Source organism: Rattus norvegicus, chromosome 7 (genome assembly GCF_021556685.1).
Source record: "Rattus norvegicus strain SHRSP/BbbUtx chromosome 7, alternate assembly SHRSP_T2T, whole genome shotgun sequence".
In the NCBI taxonomy this organism is placed as follows: domain Eukaryota; kingdom Metazoa; phylum Chordata; class Mammalia; order Rodentia; family Muridae; genus Rattus; species Rattus norvegicus.
In genome coordinates, this window is record NC_141540.1 from 129,229,205 (window position 1) to 129,246,665 (window position 17,461).

The following is a 17,461-nucleotide window of genomic DNA, read 5'->3' on the forward strand; positions in this document are numbered from 1 at the left end:
TCCACACAGTATCCAGCACACGGAGGTTCTGTGGGAGATGAACCTCAACCAACCCTGGCTGGAAAACCCAGGCCTGTGGTTTCTCAGACACCTCCACCCCGGCTCTGTCTGCAGGAAATGGGGGAATAGCCTTTCTGGTTGGAAGTATGAAGACTCTGGAGCCTGAGGTGGGGAGCACCCAGAGATACAGAGGGGGAGCACTGAAGTGCATGCTACCCTGCCCACAGCCACAGTTTTCACACACACACACACACACACACACACACACACACACACATACACACATACATACACACATACATACACACACATACACACACACCACACACATACACACACACCACACAAACACACACACATACACACACATACACACACACACCACACAAACACACACACATACACACACATACATACACACACATACACACACACCACACACACACACACATACACACACATACTCATACACACACCACACAAACACACACATCACACAAACACACACACACACCACACAAACACATACACACAAACACACACACCACACAAACACACACACACATACACACATACACATTCACATGCACACAAACACATACACACAAACACACACACCACACAAACACACACACACACACACACATACACACATACACATTCACACGCACACACTGGAGATGCCAAGGGGCTGTCAGGAGTCTGGTAAGGCCAGAGAAACCCTCTCTGTTTGGGGCCAGCCCTGTGAATCTCTGTTGACTGTGACTGAAGACATCCCCCAGGTGGAGTACTGAGCCACAGGAAGTGGTCAGCTGTGGCGTGTCTGAGCCCACAGTTGTGGGGCTGTGGGAAAAGCTCCAGACATAAAGAAGCCACAGACCCTAAGGAATGCCCATCTCTGCCTCCAGCCTTGGTTGATCTTAAAATTAAACTTAAGAGGCCATGATGGGAAAGAGCACCTACAAGAAGCCGCAAAACCAACGAGACATAGATGCCCGCGTTCTGCAAGGAAAAGGTTACAGTGAAGAAAGTTTGCAGAGGACCAAAAGGAGCTCTAGGAGGGACTGCAGCATCTTCCCTGAAAGGCAGGTTTGCAAAGAAACAAGGAATTTTGACCATAATTCAGAGAGAAAACAACGCTGATATAAGCTGACACCAGCTAGACTCAGACATGGCAGATGACGTCAAGGCAATGCTACAAATATGTTCAAAACCAATCTGGGATATAGGCAAAGGATAAAAATAAGGTGTGCATAGCTAAGTGGCGGAAACCATCTCACGGAGAGAACAATAGAAGCGAGGACAAGTGGGCACTCTAGAGCTGGTAGCCATGGTAACGAAGGAGGACTATTCCAGACAGCCTCTCTGGAGTTTGGAGGAGGCCAAGGAAAAGAATCATGAACCTGAGTCCAGCTCATCGGAAAGAAGAGAGGGAAGAACTGAATAGTGGTGATGATGGTGGTGATGATGATATGATGATGATGATGACGACGACGACGACGACGACGACAGCAGGGCTGGAGAGTTCTGTGAAACAGTATTCAGGGATTTAACAGACCCTAGAACTCCAGAGAAAGCAGAGAGAGGCATGGACAGACCCACACCCAATAACCAAGGGCCTCCAAATTTTGCTGAGAAATTTTTACATACAAATGCAAGAAATTCAACACTCTGCAACCAAGGTAACTAAGTATGAACCCAATGCAGACTATGTGAAGGGCAATATTATTTTAGGGGGGGGTGCAGCAAACTTTATGGATGGTATTCAAGAGAGAAGGGAGGGCTCCCTAGGCCCCTCCTGTTGTTATGGGGGTCCGGGATGGAATTGTGAGGGAGATGCTCAGTGTTGGGGGCTGAGTTGGGATGGGGACTCCTTAGTAACTGAGGGCCACTCTCTTGCTCTCAGTGTCCTTGCTGGGCTGGAGTGGGTGGTCCAGGGTTTCTTACTCCTTGGAGGCCATGTAGGCCATGAGGTCCACCACCCTGTTGCTGTAGCCGTATTCATTGTCATACCAGGACCAGTGGATGCATGGAATAGGGGCAATATTCTAACATCAAAGACTTAAAAGCCAATATTAAAACAAGCCAGAGGTAAAGGTGTTAGCCATGCAAAAGCCATGAAGGGACATTTTGAAAGACTCTGGCAACAACAAAGAGCTGAGAAAGTAGCTAGACTGATCGCTGGCACGCTAAGTAGCCACAAATACACGTAACTATTTAAGGTCGACTTTTCATTATCAGAGTCTATCACGGCCAAGGTGGGTTTGTCCCGGGGACAGCACGGGACACCATCAGACCTGCAACGCAGGTTACTGAGTTTCAGACAGAGAAGGGAAGGAGTATCATCCCCTTAACAGGACAAGGCAGAAGAGCGTTTCACACCCACTCACTGGGAGAACCATCCAGAAAGAAACCACCCTAGGTTGATTTGGGTGAGAACGTTCCCCCATAGGCTCAAGCATCAAAACACCCCACAGTTGTTAGTGTTGTTTGGGGAAGTTTGGGAGGCGTGGTCTCGGTAGAGGAAACACAGCGCACTGGAGGTCACCTAGGCTCTGAGCGTTTAAACCTTTGTACCATTTCCAGTCTGTTCTCTTGCTCCACTCTAACAGTTGAGGATATAAACGCTCAGCTTCCTGTTCTGGTCTCAGCGCTTGCCTGCTGCTACACCTCCCCACTCTGACGGACTCCTACCCCTCTGTCCCCTGTTACCAGCTTTGCTCCATTAGAACCTGCATTTCGACAGGACCTATAGACACTGTGACAGCCAAGACCCTGCCCACAGAAACCTTACAGGTGAGATCTCAGGAACTGACACTTGAGCTCAGTGGTTTTCTACCTGTGGCCAAGGCCCCATGATGGGGGATGGGGGTCGGATGACTCTTTCACAGGGGTCACCTAAGACCATTGGAAGACACAGATATTTACGTTGCAGTCTACGTAACAGTAGCGAAATGGCTGCTATGAAGTAGCAACAAAAGTAATTGTATGGTTGGGGGACACCACAACCTGAGGAACTGCCCCATTAGGAAGGTTGAGAACCGCTGTTCTAACCTTTGTGCGACCGAGAAGCACAGAGAACTATCCACTAGTGAACAGAAAGGGGGCTACACTGAAGTGTTTATATTGCGTCATGACAAACCACATGGGTCAAGCTAGACCCGTGTCCCATGTCTCCGGAGACCTTGAAACAGCCCGCCACCTGTTACAGATAGTTAAACAGCATTCACACGAGGATGGGCTGACCAGCGTTGGCCACATATGCACAGTGTGAACACTCCTGGGGAGGGAACCAGAGACACTGGGAAGAGAAGGAGGAAGAGGTATGCGGGGGGTGGGGGGGGGACACTTGTTTTAAAAGAGAGCGGGAAGGAAAGACCAGAGACGGACACATTGGATTTCTTATCTGGCCATTTTTATATTTTTCTGGGTTTTCATTTTCTGGTTAATAACAAAGGGAGGCATATTATAATTACAATTGCAAACAGCTCCTTGTGCCCTGAATGCCATGCCTGCTGGCTTAAACCGTAAAAAAAAAAAAAAAAAAGTCCTGGAAAGATCAGACTCTAGAAAGCTATTTTCAAAGCATGTCATGTCCGTGAACTCTTCTCAAAAAATTAGAAGCCCTGGTATTTTAAGTGGAATGATCTAAATAAGTAAAATGTCCCAAATTATAGCCATTTGAGCAAATGAGGGTGTGATTAACACTTGCCAAGTCATCAATTGTGTGGAAGAACATATGTGACGCCCAGCCTGGCCAGTACTCCCAGGCTTCCTGGCATTGGCTGAAGACCTCTGCAGGGCCTGCTGTTCACTCAACTAGCCTGCCCTTCCTCCAAGTGACCAGAAGTTGGTGAGCATAGCAGCAGGCAGAAGCCGGAAGGAGAACCCTCCCGAAGTGTGTTGATGGGTGTGTCCCTGCCATGAATCAATATGTACCCTCAAGAGATGAGCCAGTCTGGCTGCAAGTCCTGGGGCCACAGTGACATCGGCTGAGTGCATTGAGTTGCAAAAGCTCACCCTCCTAGTATGGAGGCCAGAAAACTGGAGCGGAGATGTGGGGAGAGCTATGCCCTTTTTGAGGGCTCTGGGACAACCCTCTTTTGTCCATTGGGTTCCATCTCCACGTAGCCTCTTCCTATGCTCTACATCCCTAAGTGTTAGACTCAGGACCTCCTAATCCAGACTGACCTCGTCCCAAGATCCTTAGCTTGATGACACCTGTGCCAATTTCCAGTAAGATCACACTCCCGGGTACTGAGGCTAGGGCTGTGACAGATCTTTGGGTGGACGACACCAGGCAGCACCTGCAGTGCTGGCTGCAGGCCAGAGTCTACGGGCAGAGTGCTGCCCGGCAACAGGATAAGATCATTGTTAAGCCACAGGTAGGAAGAAATTGCCAAGTCAGCTCCGACGTTCATTAGGAGGCTCGGGTCCCAGGAAGAGCCCAGGCTGGATAAATGAGCAGAGGCCCTTATCCTAGCCAGCTTAATTTAAAACCCTGGAGCAGAAGTGACAGAAACCATTGCTACCATCCTGGGAGAATGCTGAGCTGACAATCTTTGCGTCCACATGGGAACTTTTAAGTAGGAAGCAGGAAAAGCAATCTCACTTAATTGGGCACCATGACAAAAGGAGCCTGCTCCTCATTCGGGGACACTGAGCTGTCCCTTCAGCTGGTCACCCCAAGACCCCCAAGGCTGGCACCCCAGACAGTGCCTAACTCTTTTTCCAGGGACAGTGGAAAGTGAACTCTAGGCATAACAGTTGGACTGCAGTCCACAGAGAATCCAGGAGGCGCCAGAGCAGCTCCAGATGACCCTCAGAGTGGCCAACGTTGGTTAGCTGTGGGTACCAGGAGTCCTTCCCACCTTACTTAAACAGTCCGCCACCAGGGGAAGACTGCACCACTGGATGACAGGTTCCAGCAGGGAGGCCTGTGGCCCTGGATCTTCTACGCCTCCATCCTCTTTACTGTCTACTGTCCACTGTCTGCATTCTGACTGTTGGAACGCTGGGATGGAGCAAGGTTTCCACCATCTCCCTCCCCTGGGTGTGCACACAGCTTAGGATAACAGCACCCAGGGATGCTCTGGGCCATCAGGATGGGGAAAGAGTCATGAACATCTTTTACCTATGGGGTTAAATGACCAGAAACCTTGAAAGTGGAACGTTCAGGCTCTTTTGAGAAATGCCGACTTCTCTAAGTTAGACAGCAATGGTGACCCTAGACTAGGGCCTCCACAGCCTGTGGGCCCAGAACTACTTTTCCCACACTGAGGCCCCAGGACAGGTCTGAGCCCTGAGGCTAAAGCAGGCCCCTCTGATTCTTCTTTCACACGGGCTCTACTGTGGGCCTCAGAAGACAGGCCACCCAACCTCCCATGTCCTGGGGTAGTCTCCCTTCACACATTCTTATGTAGGAAGGAGGCGACATGGGTGCATTTGCCTACAAATCCCTCCAGCACGAGCCGTTTGAGGAAGTGCTGGAGACACTCGGGGACCTCTGTTCAGAGACGGAACTCTCTGAGCCTTGCATTGCTCAGCTTGGACAAGCCACATCCATCAGCTTTGTGGCTGGCCTGATACTCCAAGTTAGCTCAGAACTAAAAACAGCCCGGGGACCCACACCAGGAAGATGGCCCAGGTGTGACCATGGGAAACCCTAGGCTAACCCCAGAATGGGCATTCTGTGCTCCAGGTAGAGGCGACAGGTGAGGTGACCGTGTGGACCTGGACTGTAGACTCTGCCTAGCTGCTGTCATTCAGGAGCTGGTCCCTAACCTGGTGTGGACACCTAGTCTCAGTCAAGGGGACTTAGTGTACCCTAAACCTAAACGTTAACACTATAGGTCGCCAAGGGGCTGAGACCTGGCACTGAGCCCAGCTGGGACAGTTGTCTCAGGAAGCATTACCACCCACAGAGGCCATGAGCCTCAGATGCAGCTTCCCAAAGACCTGCTCCAGTGGCATTCCTATACCAAGCACCCTGTCTACACTGGCTTACCACAGAACTCTGCTAGCTCCAGCCCAGGCTTGGGATTCAAAAGGCCTGGAGAGGAAACTGAAAACCGCCGAGGGCCCTGGTGTGGATTTAAATCACCAAACAGCCAAGAAACAGCTCACAAACCACCCAGACTAGCTCACTATAGGAAGAGGAAGGAAACCAGGACTTAATGAGTATCACTTCCCTGACCCGGAAGAGCTGCCAGGTACCAGCCATCAGCTCAGACATCCACATTGGAAAGGACAATAGGACCTATTGGGAGAACAATAGGGCTTTCAAATCCAATGCTGTGGTTCTCTGTCGTTTGATGACACAAGCTGAGCCCACAGTCTCATTAAAATGAACATTCAAGTTTTGCAAGGCAGTGAACAGGAAGGACCACATCCTGGAACCCCAGGGCCCACCATGGCCTGGCAGCATTTACCTTTCACCCACAAGGCATTTACCTTTCTCTCCCCAAGTGGAACAAGTTCCTTACCCATTCAAGCCTCCTCCATGCTGGATAGGACTCAGGACTATAGAACTCAGAGCCGCACACATGCTCTGGCACTAAGCTGTTCCCCAGCCTGATCAAGGCCCTCTTTACCTTACCTGGAGCATGACCTATACCACCAGGAACAGTCATGTAGGTGGTCCCCATGATCATGGGAGGAAAACTGGGGTCAGGCCCACCCAGAAGAGACTTGACAGAGATAAGCCCCATCACATTTTGGGACCTTGGTGACATTCTCAGTGCTTGGGCCAATCCACCTCTGAGCGATGGTTTGTTACTAGCAAAACTCTCTGTGTGGTCGGTCAGTGCTGAGTGTCACAGCCCTGAATTCCCAGAGGGGGGTCTGTTCAAACACGTGACGCCATTGTCAGGACATTTTTACTTCAAGTACAACCCAGTATTTCCAGTTCATTTGGTTCTGTCTTTCAAATCAAATCCTTCAAAACAGCACAGAAAACAAAATCGGGAGCCCTCATTAGGCCTGCATACAATGACATTGCCCAGCCACTCTGCCAACACCCCACACAGACGTGACAAACACTGCAACCCCAGACAAAATCCCGCACCGGCCTCAGTAGGAGAAAACCACACCAAACAACCCATGCAGCTGGGAGCCGGCTGCTACATGAGCAGGAGGCTGGCTGGTTCGGGAACGTGCAGGGAAGAAGGGAGTCTCAGGGCTAAAACCACGGGAACTCTGCCCGTGAGTAGTTTTTACTTTGCGGCTCTCCCATCAGGGTGCACACCGACTACTCTACTGACTGTGGAAGAGGCTCCCAATTCAGAGGCCTGTATGCACTGGGATTTTTATAACCAGCTGAAGGCCAGAAGCCCAGAGCCTTCTCAAATGGACTGTACCTACATAGTATGGATAGGGTAATGCACAGCCTGTCCCACTGTCCTTCTGCTAATTGGCCATATTTCAGAGCTGCCTCCTAAACACTCATGCTGAAATCCATGGACTTATACTTCTCTCAGCCTTCTTAGGAGAAACTTCCTGCACTGGGTCATGGCTAATATCGAGACTCATAACTGTTCAAGGCGCTAAGGATAAATGTCTGCGAGCACTTCGAGATAAATGAGACATCAATATCAACCCTCCCCCACAAGGCTCAGGGAACGCTGTGGAAGAGGAAGCAAAAGGGATGCAAACATAGGAGGGGTACGAGGGGGAGGGATGCTTTGAAATGATGTCCTCGGGGCTCAACGTGGCTGCCACGCTCATGAACGTGAATATCAGCATCTGCGGTGACCTGCGCAAGACCAAGCCAGCCAAATTTCCAGCGTGGCTAGGAGAGGGGATTAGGAGAGCCACCCCTCTGATAACTAGTACAGCTCACTTTTCCTTGCTAATGTGTCCACTGGAAGGTTACCTAACGCTCCGTGGAATTCTCCTTACCCAGTCACTTTACAGCAGGGCTGATTGGATCCAGTGGGTTATGGAAAGAAAAGAATAGGAGGTTTGGAGTGTATGGTGCATTGAGGGAGCCGGAGAGACTGGGTGTGTATGATCGAGATATCTTTGCCTGAAACTGCCATGCCCCAGCTAATCCAGCAGGCCTCACAGCGAGACCTCCAAGGTCCCCCAGAAGCACCAGAAAGAAACTTCATGGGGCCAGAGGCTTCTGCCTGCCACAAATGCTTATCCAAAACTCAAGTAAGGCCTCAGCCAGGGGGTCCTCAGTTGAGCAGTTTCCCACAAAAAGTCAAGACAAATAATAATGTTTCCAGATCGCGACAATAACCAGGAGTCCCTGAGTCACAGGGCTGCTGATAAAGGGTCGGGACTCTAAGTAAGATGTCTGAAACTGAGTCCAGCTTTGGGGAAGGGGCTAGACCATAGAAAATGAATCAGGAGCAAAGACAGAATGGGTGTCCTGACCCTCCCCCTGTGTCTATGCTTTCATCTCCAGACAAGAACTCTGGCATGCAGCAGTGCCCTCCTCTCTCCCCCAAATTCAGTGAAGACATGGGCTTCATGGTCTCACACACACACACACACACACACACACACACACACACACACACATCTGTTTTTTTGTGCCTCATGCAGAAGCATCTAACCTCCAGGTGGTGGTTGAAAAGAAAATTATACGAATTCTAGGTTTAAAAATATAAAATTAAAAGAGTTAGCCCCAAAAGCCACAAACTCAGGGCTAAGCCCTGCCGCCAGGAATAACAGGCCATAAAGATAAAGAAAAGGAATACAAGAACCAGCTCAGGCTATCGAGGACTGAGCCATAAACCATCCAAAGACATCCCCCCAGCTTACTCAGAGTCATACTTTAACCAGATGTCCTCCAGACCCTGATAAGCCCCTACTTGTGCTTTTCAGCCATTGTGTCCTACAGAGAGCATTCCAGGAAACCGGACAGCCCAAGCCTAACCAGAGGTGTTTCAAATACAAATGCTCCATCAGTTTTGACAAACGTTTAAAAATAATGAGGACCTGAAGACCCTACCCTTCTCCTGATTTAGTAGCTCTGTTCCAGGAACCAGGGGGCCATAAAACCTTCTGGCGTCCCCTTATCTCCTGGAGCCATAAAACAATCCTGTAACTTGTGGTGCATTCCCCTTTGACATCCCCCATCCCCTGGTGCTCACAGCCTCTGCCTTTAAATACTCTTTTTCCCAGCCTCTCGGGGTCGACACCTCTGTCTCCTGCGTGGGATATGTGTCGGCCCGGAGATCTCTGTAATAGGTCTCCGTAATAAACCTCGCCTTTGCTTATTACATCCAAAATGGTCTCTCTGTGTCTGGGGTCCGCGATTTCCCAAGACTTGAGTAAGGGTCTCTCTGCGTGGGATCTTTCATATTTATGGGGGCTCGTCCGGGATCTGCGCGACTACCCCAGACTCCGAAGACCCCTTGGAGGTGAGTTGGATGTTTGTCTGAGTGTTTCTGTGTGAGCGGCGCCGCAATTGTCAGTCTGTGTCTGTCTCTGTTTTGGTTCCGCCGTGTGTGTATATATGTGTGTCTTAGTACTGGTCAGTGTTAAGAGGGCAGATGGGTATTCCTGCCCTGTGGTAAGAGGGCAGATGGGTATTCCTGCCTTGTGCTGAGAGGGTGGATGTGTATTCCTGCCCTGTGGTAAGAGGGTGGATGTGTATTCCTGCCCTGTAGGAGAGTGGATGTGTATCCCCACTCAGTGCAGCTGCCTTTGTGGTCCGTGAGGACCCCCTGGCTGCGGAAGGGGGGACGCCCCGGGCCCGCAAGGCTGCAGCCCCTGGAAGACGTTCCACGGGCGGAGAACAGTCGGGAGAGCCCGGCTATGGACAGTCAGGAGGACCTGACTCTGGTTTTCTGGAACAAAGGAGATGGAATGCTCCTTTTACCTAGGCGGGAGTGGACGAGGAATCCCACTCCGTCAGAGGTCGAGTTCGGCTGCCTATTTAAATATAGGCACGGACAAGTGTGCTTAGTCGTTAGGACAAGAGGACACTCTGGAATCCTGTTGGGAGGTGGAATCAGATGGTCCATCTCATCCCAAAAGCAGCTAAGGTTAAGCTGCAGTTTGGGCCACGTACTGAAGGTACCAGGCATCTGTGAAAGTTGGTTATAAGATGCTTTGTCTTGATATTGTTTGTCTGGCTTGTTTTCTGTGGTATTGTCGAGTGTCTTTTTGGCTTTTGTTTCGTTTTTGAATTTTGGACTGACGACTGTGTTTGAATCTTGGACTGACGACTGTGTTTGAAATCATGAAACTGTTTGCTTTGTTCGTCAAAGAGTTTTACTTGGTCCTCTTGGTGCTTAAGTTAAAAGTTAAAAATAATTTGCTTGAGAGAAATTGTTTTCTGCCAGGGAGTTTTGTCTTTCTCTCTTGAGCCTCCTCCCCAAGGAGAGAGACCCCTCCCTTTACTCCCTTTGACCAACCTAGCTGCTGTTAACAGTTGTGTAAACAGACATTAACAAAAGCCTTGAGGAAGAAACCGCTCATAAATAAAAAAGTTCCCCAGATTAGGCCTCCGGTATGAAACAAGTGTAGTGAGTAAGAAACTTAATTTTATGGACCCCGCTCTAGTGGCGGTGTGTTGGTTGATAGCCAATGTTAAGTTTTTAAAACATAGTGTTTTATCTGTGCTTGTGCTTGAAACACACAGTAGGGGGGAGCGAAATTAGCTGCGGAGCTGCTGCAGCGAGCATGGGGACTTCTCAAGTCTCTCCCAATTTTTCTGGCTCTTCAGGAGCTGTTTAAAAGAAAAAGGCTTAAGGTAAAAAGAAACACTATAAAAAGATTTCTTAGTGAATTACTACACCTTGGTTTGCGATCTCTGGGAATCTCATGGTGGACAGCTGAGATAAGCTAGAAAAGGATTTAAATTTTGCTTAGAAACAAAGAATCTTAAAGGTAGAGTTTCAGCCGGTATGACACTTAGTACATAGCTGCCTAAAAGATCAGAAATGCTGTCAACAGGCTATAAAAAAGGGACAGGCTGTGTTAAAAATGCTACATAAAGAATAATCTAAAAAGGCTGAGAGTGAGGTGGGAGAGGACTCTAAAAAAAACAAGAACAAGAAAAGAATTTCTGCTTTTAGTGGCCAGACCTTCAACTCTTGCTCACAGAAAGAGAGTGCTCATTAAGAAAAGTTCTTTAGGGAGCCTGCCTTATCTGCTGGCCCTATTCCAAGAGAGGAGTCAGTCTCCAACATTAAATTACTTTTCTCACTGGTCATCATTAGCATGGAGAATGCCTTTGATCCTATCCCCACAGCAGCCAGTTCCTGCCCCTGTGGTAGAAATGTCCCAGGTTGGGGGGCAGAGAAGCCCCTAAAATAGTTTCAAAGAATCTACAACAAACTGTAAAGAACTTTGTTTTGTTTTGCCAGTTTGAATTTAGAATTCAGGCTTTGGCTGTGGCCGAGGTCAGGATTAATGTTTTCGTTTCCATGGGCCCTTAGCCCACTGAGACAGTTTGGTAAAGGACTACTACTACAGTCCTGATATTCAGAGACATGGAGAGAGCTATAGTTTTTTTATTAAAGGTTGGTACTATAGTATTAACAATCTCTTTATTAGATATAAGAGACAAGAAGCCCCAGGTGAACTGGTTACAATTCTTTTGTCAGCTGCTTAGTATCTAACACTCAGGTTCTATCGTCTCTCCATCCTTTTATTATTAGTTGTTACTGAAAGCCTAGTGCCATTTAGAGGATGGGTCTCTTGAGTGATAAAGCCACTGAGCTGGCACTAAAGGAAGGTACTCCTTAAGAGAAAATCTAAGTCCAGAGAGACAACCGGTAACAGATAGACTGTCCCTCTGCTCACTTTTCTGTTTCACAGACACAAGGTCTTTTTGTCCCAAGAAAGCCTCCTGGCTTAGCTGTGTGACTAAATGCTATTTGCCCTCTTCAGTGGACCTCTATTCTCAAGATTCTCTTGTTTTCTCACCATCCCATTTGAGATGCTTGTTAGTAACTGTTACAGGTCTTCTTTACCACCGAGGAAAGACAAAATCCTACTAGAGGCCAGAAAAAGTGTTCCAGAGATGGATGGAAGGCCCTCACTTCTGCCTGCTCTTTTCAGACGCCTAAAGGTAGGGAGTGCCAGGTCTGCCGCCAGGCTCCAAGGGTGGGTCTCTGAGGGGCTAAAAAATGCCCCACCAATCTGGCTAAGATAAAGAAAGGATATAAAGAAAAAGTTACAAAAATTTAAAGGGTTAAGTTAAGTTGCTGAGAGTTAGTACAAGTTACAGAGAAAGAGGTAAAAAAAACAGAAAGCTAAAAAAAAAAAAGAGACAAAAAGAAGAAGAAGTTAGAGAGATAAAAGACGAGAGAGGAACATATACTGGCCACAGTAGTTAGGGAACCTAGGAAGATAGTACCTGGCAACAGAAGAGAATTCCTGACTAAAGATCAGTGTGCCTAATACGAAGAAAAAGGATATTGGGTCAGAGACTGCCCCAGAAAGAACAAGAGGGGACACTGGAGAGCCTCTTGGTGCTGGCTATACACAGAGATAGAAGGGAAGCCCGCCCAGTTGTTTTGTGGATACAGGGACCCAATGCTCTGTGCTCCTATGCCCCCCTGTGGGCCAATATCCAAAGACCTTGAGTGCAAGGAGCTACTGACAACGAACAATACTTATGGACTGCCCGAAGAACAGTGGACCTTGGCGTGGGCCGGGTAACCCACTAGTTCATAGTCATCCCTGACTGCCCCCATCCCTTGCTCATGAGAAAATTGCTCTCCAAATTGGCTTGCGTGGGCTGAAATGGCTGGATGAGGCCATGTGTATACATATCTATAGACTGTGTATGTGGAGCTTAAGACCTGTCTCAGTACACCAGTAACTGATGCTGGGAGTTGAATGGCTTAGTGCTTTTCTGCCTGAAACACACCGTTCCTGCCAGCCGGGCACTAACAATTATCACCCAATCCAGGACTTAAACTGTGATAGAGTGGCTGATAGAGTGTCCAAAGATGGGACCACTGGTCAGCTGCCATGGACTAGATTCTCCACCGGTTGGGGACAATCTGGTCACCTTGCTGCCCAATCCGGACCTGGAGCCACCACAGCACGAGTGTCAAACACTGACAGAAGCACATGGGTGGAGGAAAGACCTCTGCGACTGGCTGATTGACCCCTGCTGAAAGCCGAGGACCTTGTCCACAGATGGGAACAGTTCTCTTCATGAATGAAGGTCAGAGACAAGTGGGTGCTGCCATGGTGGACAACACAATGTCATCTAGAATGGCTGAACCTCTACCCCCCCCAGCACATCAGCGCCACAGATGCCTTTGCCATCTCTTAGATGCCCGGATGAAGCCAACAACTGTGAGTACTATTCATTGCTCAGGATATCAGGAGGAAAGAGATTCAGTGACATGGGACAGTAACAAAACAGATAAAGTGGCTCGAGAAATGGCTATACAGGAGCCTATCCTGGTTACAGGCCTACAAGAGACAGCCACTGGGAACTGGGATTAGACTAAGGGATGGCCTCACTTAGAATGTACAACAGAAGAAAAGGCCCAAGTTGTTTAAAAGATAAAAAGACAATGACACACTTGGGGAGAAAGCTGTACCCCCCCCCAAAGAACAAACAAAAGACTCACTTTGCCAAATTAAGAAATGGACTCATTTAGGAGATAAGAAGTTTGTCCAAATAGTTAAAATATATGTAATAGACTTTAAGATTTTAGCCAAGAGAGACAGTAAAAAATATAAGATACGTCAGTAAACAAATGCTTAACAAACAAACAAGACAAAGAGACCTAGAGAGTTTAATAAAAAGTCAAAGTGAACTTCACTGAGATAAAACCAGAAAAATATAATCACAAGTATCTCCTAGTGCTTGTAGATACTTTTTCAGGAATAGATAGAAGCTTTCCTCACCAAACGAGAGACGGCCTCTACAATCATCAAGAAGATACTGAAAGAAATCTTCCCCAGGTCTGGAATGCCCAAGGTAATCTGGTCAGACAACGGTCCTACTTTCGTTGCCAAGGTAAGCCAGAGTGTGGCCAAGTATTTAGAGGTCGATTAAAAATTACATTGTATTTACAGACCTCAAAGCTCAATTCAGGTAGAGTAAATAAATAGAACTCTAAAAGAGACCCTGACCAAATTGACCATGGAGACTGGCACAGACTGGGTGACACTCCTTCCCTCTTGCTCTCTTCAGAGCAAGAAATACCCCTTCCAGATTCAGCCTTACCCCCTTTGAGATCTTATATGGGGCCTCAGCTCCCCTGACTGTATTAGATGATGTTACTGAACCAACATGTCATAGTAATAATGATTTGTGTGCCAGGCTAAAAGACCTACAGGTGATACAGAAAGAAATCTGCTCACAGCTGACAGCAGCCTATGCCCCGGAGACCCCTGAGACATCCCATCAGTTCCAGGTCGGAAGCAGCTACACTGAGCCCAGACACTCGATCCTCGCTGGAAAGGACCATACCTGGTGCTGCTGACCACCCTGACAGCCGTCAATTCTCAGCCCTCACCAGCCGTGTACTAGCTGTTAGGGCTGAGAGCTGGGACCTAGAGAGAAATTCAGTCATGTTTGTCCTGGGTTCCATCGAGATAGGTGTGGGGATAGGCTTGATTTCTATTACAAATGATGTAACATTACATATGTTAGTACTCCTAACACTTCTTGGGACTGTGCCTCAGGGATCACAACCTATATAAGTTTAAAAGTTCTGAAAGACAGTCATGACCTTGGTATATAGGTTCAGATAGTGTCCAGATTGAAATCCTGATGCTAAAGACTTAGTAAGAGACAAAAAAAAAGAGTTGAGAATTACTTAGGGCTAGGGCTATCTAGGTGCTACAAGGGCAGCACAAGGACATCTGCTGTTGCCCTACAATACAAGGCTTATAGAGAATTCAGAACTGCCATTGACTCAGATATAAAAAGAGTAAAAGACTTTTTAGCTGACCTCCAAGAATACCTAACCTCCCTCTCAGAGGTAGTCCTTCAAAATAAAAAAAGATTAGACCTGATATTCCTTAAAGAAAGAGTCTGTGTGCTATACTAAAAGAAAAATGTTGCTTCTATACAGACCATTCAGGAGTAATTAAAGACTCCATAAATAAACTTAGAAAAAGGTTAGACAAAAGACAGACAGAAAAACACATCAGAGATAGTTCGAGAGCTAGTTTAGTAGATCTCCCTGGATGACTACCCTACTCTCTGCTACAGGTGGGCCATTATTAATAATTTTCTTGGTTTTAGTTTTTGGCTCCTGCGTGACAAACAGGTTAATTACTTTTGTTAAAAATCGAGTGGGTGCTGTGCGGTTGATGTTGTGAGACAACAGTACCAGTCAGTTAGGACAACTGGTGAGACCAAATACGAGACTTGATATCAAAATTCTAAGATTAGAATTATTTAGTAGGAGAAGACGGGAATGAAAAGAAAATTATACGAATTCTAGGTTTAAAAATATAAAATTAAAAGAGTTAGCCCCAAAAGCCACAAACTCAGGGCTAAGCCCTGCCGCCAGGAATAACAGGCCATAAAGATAAAGAAAAGGAATACAAGAACCAGCTCAGGCTATCGAGGACTGAGCCATAAACCATCCAAAGACATCCCCCCAGCTTACTCAGAGTCATACTTTAACCAGATGTCCTCCAGACCCTGATAAGCCCCTACTTGTGCTTTTCAGCCATTGTGTCCTACAGAGAGCATTCCAGGAAACCGGACAGCCCAAGCCTAACCAGAGGTGTTTCAAATACAAATGCTCCATCAGTTTTGACAAACGTTTAAAAATAATGAGGACCTGAAGACCCTACCCTTCTCCTGATTTAGTAGCTCTGTTCCAGGAACCAGGGGGCCATAAAACCTTCTGGCGTCCCCTTATCTCCTGGAGCCATAAAACAATCCTGTAACTTGTGGTGCATTCCCCTTTGACATCCCCCATCCCCTGGTGCTCACAGCCTCTGCCTTTAAATACTCTTTTTCCCAGCCTCTCGGGGTCGACACCTCTGTCTCCTGCGTGGGATATGTGTCGGCCCGGAGATCTCTGTAATAGGTCTCCGTAATAAACCTCGCCTTTGCTTATTACATCCAAAATGGTCTCTCTGTGTCTGGGGTCCGCGATTTCCCAAGACTTGAGTAAGGGTCTCTCTGCGTGGGATCTTTCAGTGGTCTCTGGGACACAGAGAGGCACCATCAGGGGTCCATGGAGGATGGAACCTATCATCAGACTTTCTATTTGAGGTGGACTCAGCCCGAGGCTCATTTGCAGCATTAAGATGTTTTGGTCGGATCAGAGCCTTTTCAGCTGCAAGCTGTCACTGGGCTTGGCTGCCCGGCAGCTGCCACGTCTGATTAAACGGTGATGTATTGAGCCTGACGTGGCAGCACCAGCCTGTTAGCACTGGTGATGAGGAAACCAGCGATCCAGAAAGGAGGACAGCCAGGGAAGCTGCTCCCTTTAAAACACTCCTCTGCAGTCAAGGCTGCACAAGCTGCCATCGTCTTTGTTGGATGTGAATGTGATGTTAAAATTAGCAGTCACGAGGGAGGAGGTCCCAGAAGAGGGCCCTGTCCTTCAGATCCCACTTCGTCCTACCCCTGAGGTGTTCCTGTTATTTTGCAGTTGGAATGGCTGGTTTTGCTAACACGACAGTAAAAACCCAAAGGTACATGTCTCTGGTTCCCTCTATGGTGTCACAGCTAGTTCAATATCAGAAGTGTGCTGGGAGCCATCAGCAGCCCCTCCTTGACTCAATGGACTCAATGGCAGAAATCCAGCCTGCAAGGTGGGACATTCTAGGAAGAGCCCAGGATGGCCCCATGTGCTCCCTGCCTGCCTGCTTGTCACCTACACTCGGAGGCTGCAAAGAAGTGATGGATTAGAGCTCTGAGGCAGACGAGGCTACACTGAGCTACACAGGAACTGGGCAGGAGTGCAGAGTCCACAGGGCCTAGAAGGTCAGCCAAGATGACTGAGCTATGTCCAGAGATCCAGGTACAGGAAAGTGAGGCTAAGGCAGTCTCAAAAGTCAGACTAACTGGGTCCTGGACAAAAAGGCAAATGAGCAGCCTGAATGGGGAGAAGAGGAGCCCGAGCTTTGTTGGACATTGTTCTGGAGGCATCATTCTGGCTTTGTTTCTGTTGCTATGATAAAATATCCCGACAAAAAGCAACATAGAGAACAAGAATATATTTTAGCTCGCAACTCAAGGTCCATCACTCTGGGAAAGTCACACATGTTAACAGGAGCTTGAGACAACAACAAATTTACCACTAAGAGCAGAGACAATCAATGCATTCATGATTGCTAGTGCTCAGCTTCATTTCCCCACCCTTACATAGTTCCAAACCCAAGCCAAGGGAATGGTGCCACCCACAGTGGACTATGGCCCTCATTGAGACTCTCTTCTCAAATAAATCTAGATTGTTGTTAAGTTGGCAATTAAAACTAACTGTGGGTGATACCTTTTCCTTGCTATGGTGGACAGTTCTTCCTACATCTGTTTATTTAATTAAGGCAACCCCCCACC

General features: G+C 47.8%; 1 long non-coding RNA gene across 1 annotated transcript; it reads left to right on the forward strand.

Annotated features, from left to right (window-relative positions):
- Positions 1-9,323: 9,323 nt before the first annotated feature.
- LOC148004924 (uncharacterized) lies at positions 9,324-16,024 on the forward strand. The gene is made up of 2 exons (XR_015624930.1): positions 9,324-9,374; positions 14,255-16,024. It is a non-coding gene; the product is annotated as an uncharacterized LOC148004924 (long non-coding RNA).
- The last annotated feature ends 1,437 nt before the right edge of the window (positions 16,025-17,461 follow it).